Genomic DNA, 4055 nt, shown 5'->3' on the forward strand with positions numbered 1-4055 from the left:
ATACATTGCGAATACGGAAACATTTGATTTTGTGTGGAATGAGAGACCCAAGGTTGGTTTCAGTTTCGTTTTAGCCTAGATTAATTTGTTTTGGCTTGTCATTTATATTGCTATAGCTTCTTATATTTTTAATTCTTGTTCTTTTCTAAATACTGTTAATTGAAAGGTGTAGCAAATTAGCTCAAAAGGGAAATATTTATAATTAATTATAACTGGTTATTAATTAATGATAAATATTTAGATTAGATCTTAGAATTAACTGTAGCAGAATCAATATTACAATTATTTGATCTGTCCATCCACCGAGCAGACAATATAATAACTGATAAATTCAAGGAAAGATTATTTTCCTTGCCAAGGAAGGATAGCTTCCCTACTTTATGCAGTGCTAGCAGTAATTTAGCATGTAACAAGAATTCAACATTCAGTGACCCCGAATTGTGAGCAGCACACAGAGACAATCAATTGTGAATATAAGAGATTTAATAAATGAAACTACAGCTAACATACAACAAGACTAAGCAAAACACATATATACAGAATGAAGGAAAGTAAGGAAAGAGAGAGAGAGAGAGAGAGACGAACAAAGAATGGCAGTATTTAGCATCAATTAACCACAACCAAATGAGAATCATCAGAGAATCAAAAATCACCTTCACAAAGGGGCCCAAACTTAGACACGCATCTAACTAGTTGGAAATGGTTACTTGCATTGGCTTTGTTGCTGAACAAGATTCCCGATGCGGTAGACACGGAGGTTCTTGATGAGTTCTTTAGGAGTGAGCTGGAGGTTTTGCTCTGGTTCATCTGAAGATAGGAAAGCCCACAGCGAATCGACAAAGTTACTTCAAGAAAACAATCCGCCGGAAAATCAAACTCAAGAGGAGAGTTTTGAGGAGTCTTGGAGAGTGTCCGTCTCAAGAAGAAAAAGTTTTTGAGCAAAGATTAGTCTAAGTTAATGACTTTTGACAGTTCCTATCCACACCCACCTTTGGGTAGAATAGCCAATACCAGGCGTGAATTTTTGAGCGGGAGAAGTTTTCTTTGTCTCCCTTTATGGTCCCTTTGCATGTTTATGGCCGGTCTGGATGATTGGTGCAGTTTTACCCAAAATATAGTACAAATAGTACTGTGAGAAAATACTTGTTGCCCCTTGTTGACCTGGGTAAGGGTCCGACCCAGTCAATTTGGAGGTCTGACCAAGGAAATGTGATTCTTCTGCGCTGCAGTGGGGCTCTGTGGTTTGGGTTTGCCGGTTGGAATTGGCAGCAAACAAGGCATCCTTTCACATACTCTGCCACATCTTGCTGCATGCCGGGCCAGTATGCCACTTGTTTAAGTGTCTCATAAGTGGCTCTTGTGCCGTGGTGTCCCGCACATGGTGCGTCGTGAGCATACATCAGCATCACCCCCCTTTGGCAACCGCTTGAAATGTTGTGGTGGGCAAGGTCGATCATGTAGCCAGAGAACACCAGCACCTGCCTTTAGGATGCCCTCATGGTTGTAGGAACATCCATCGACGTAGGCTGTGGGCATGCCTTGGCAGACATTCTCGTCAAAATTCCTGTGGCAGGTAGGTGGCAGTAGTTGGGGTCTGAATTTCTTTCAGGTGATCAGCCACCGTCGTGTGTTTCATCAGAAGGTCATCGACATTCGTAAGAGTTCCCTCTTACCCTGGCATCCGGGCATGCTTTGTTAAGGAAGATGTTAAATTCGGCTGGTGAGTTGGCATAGCCGAATGGGCACCTGGTGAAGGTGTACTGCCGATTGCAAAAGGTGAAAGCCAGCTTGTGTTCGTCATCTGGATGCACTGGTATAGTCCAAAATCCTGAGGCCACATCAAGAGTGGAGAAGATTGTGGCTCCTCTGATTCTTGGTATCTCCTGTTCCAGCTGGGTCACAGGCCATCGCGACAATGGCACCTGTTGGTTCAGTTTCCTATAGTCGATGGTTGGCCGCCACTTGCCGTTTGATTTGAGGACAGGCCAGATAGGGGCAGAGTAGGTGCTGTTACACGGACGGATGACACCCTTCTCAAGCATAGAGTTGATGATCTCCTATACGGGTTCGTACGATTCAAGGGGGATCTTGTATTGCTTGACAAAAGTGGGTGGAGCTTTTGGGTGCGTTGGGACACGCACAACATGGAGGTTAGTGAGGCCACAATCTAAAGAGTCCTTGGCAAATGATTCCTTGTATTTGTAAAGGACTTGACGGAGTTTGTGGCGGTCTGCATCCTCCTGTATGGCATCAGCATCTTTCAGAATTTGCTGGACTTGTGTCTCAAAACCTGGGTATGGCTCTTCTGTCGCATGCCGGGCCAGGATGCCACTTGTTTTAGTGTCTCATAAGTGGCTCTTGTGCCATGGTGTCCTGCACATGGTGCGTCGTGAGCATACATCAGCATCACCCCCCTTTGGCACTGTAGCACCACAAGCCTTGGTGCAGTGTAGTCATCAGGGGCATAAAACAGAATGTTGTCTATCAGACGCAGCAAGTGTGTTACGTGGTACAGCCGTTTGAGGCTTGGGGCAGCAGCAAGTTCATCTGGTGTGATAGGGTGGCTGGAGGGGTCAGCGAGGTGGTGAAGAATAGTTTTGATGGTGGAGTCAGAGGCTTGCATGTCAGCAATGTCATTAGTGGAGATTTGAGGAGCCAGCGTAAGCGGCTGTGAGGTACAACAATGGCACCTGTTGGTTCAGTTTCCTATAGTCAATGATTGGCCGCCACTTGCCGTTTGGTTTGAAGACAGGCCAGATAGGGGCAGAGTAGGTGCTGTTACACGGACGGATGACACCCTTTTCAAGCATAGAGATGATGATCTCCTGTACAGATTCGTACGATTCTAGGGGGATCTTGTATTGCTTGACAAAAGTGGGTGGATCTTTTGGGTGCGTTGGGACACACACAACAAGGAGGTTAGTGAGGCCACAATCTAAAGAGTCCTTGGCAAATTATTCTTTGTATTTGTTCAGGACTTGACAGAGTTTGTGGCGGTCTGCATCCTCCTGTATGGCATCAGGATCTTTCAGAATTTGCTGGACTTGTGTCTCAAAACCTGGGTAAGGCTCTTCTGTCATTACTTCCTCTGTGCAGTGGGCAGTCAGAGGTGCAGTCACGCTGTCATTCTCGCAGGTGGAGTGGTTAGAGACAGTATACACGGCAAAGTGTTGGTCTTCTGTTAGCTCTGTTCTAAACACCTACTCCCTGACCACTGGCATGACTGAAGTTATGGTGATGATCTTGAAGGGTGCTGTTGACACTGTGTGGCCTGAGCTTCCTTCTGGAATCATTGAATCTGAGATGGGTCCAATTATTGGTAGAATTAGTTCAAAGTCATGGAAGTCATAACTCACTAGCCAACCCAGACGGTACGCCTTAGGCACTCTGACATCCATTGCCGTGCAGTTATTGAACAAGATGTACACTGCCCGAGATGTCAGTTCAACGAGGGCTGTGGCTTCCAAAGTGAGGCCCAGTTCCCCATATTCGGGTGAAGGTTGGAAGAAGCCTAGGGTGTGGCTGAGAGCTTGGCCGCTTCGCAGGTTGAGTCAAACAGCGACCCCTTTGGTGTAAGCTGGTACTCAGGGATGGTTTGGCCTGACAGGAGGTTCTCGAGGTTGACCAGAACAGTGGGTGACTGTGAGGTCATTGGAGCCCATATCCCTTCATTGATCATGTCCACGTGAGCCCTGAGGCGAATCAAAATGTCCGCTCCGGTGTAGACATCATGCAGTGCGTCTGGAAGGCTTCAGGCAGGAGGGTACCAGTTATGGCACTCAGCCAGGCCTCTAGTCGATCCCAGTGGGCATCAGGGCTGGATGATAGAGACATGCTGGCTCACTGGTGAAGAGAGAGAGGGAGAGCGAGAGAGAGAGAGAAGGCCAATGCAAGTCCTTACAGCGTTAGCAGGCTGCAATAATAGTAATGATATGTTCTTCGTACGGTCTGTTTGACGAGTACAAACAGTTAGTGGAGTGTAGACCAGACACCTGTTATCTCGGCCGTGAATGGCAAGGTGTGTCTAATTTTTGTGGGGGGGGACCGGAAAGGAT

At 46.6% G+C, this 4055-nt stretch overlaps 1 protein-coding gene and 1 long non-coding RNA gene across 3 annotated transcripts in view; one reads left to right on the forward strand and one right to left on the reverse strand.

The window, feature by feature from the left end:
• Window positions 1-4055, reverse strand: part of psip1a (PC4 and SFRS1 interacting protein 1a) — a 124460-nt gene that overhangs the window by 94028 nt on the left and 26377 nt on the right. The gene's annotated exons all lie outside the window — the stretch shown is intronic.
• LOC107658191 (uncharacterized) overlaps window positions 2566-4055 on the forward strand; it is a 17188-nt gene continuing 15698 nt past the window's right edge. Inside the window, exon 1 of the long non-coding RNA XR_001630768.1 lies at window positions 2566-2675. This is a non-coding gene — a long non-coding RNA (uncharacterized LOC107658191). The remainder of the gene's footprint in view (window positions 2676-4055) is intronic.

The sequence above is a fragment of the Sinocyclocheilus anshuiensis genome, unplaced genomic scaffold (assembly GCF_001515605.1).
Source record: "Sinocyclocheilus anshuiensis isolate Anshui unplaced genomic scaffold, SAMN03320099.WGS_v1.1 scaffold89, whole genome shotgun sequence".
Taxonomy (NCBI): Eukaryota; Metazoa; Chordata; class Actinopteri; order Cypriniformes; family Cyprinidae; genus Sinocyclocheilus; species Sinocyclocheilus anshuiensis.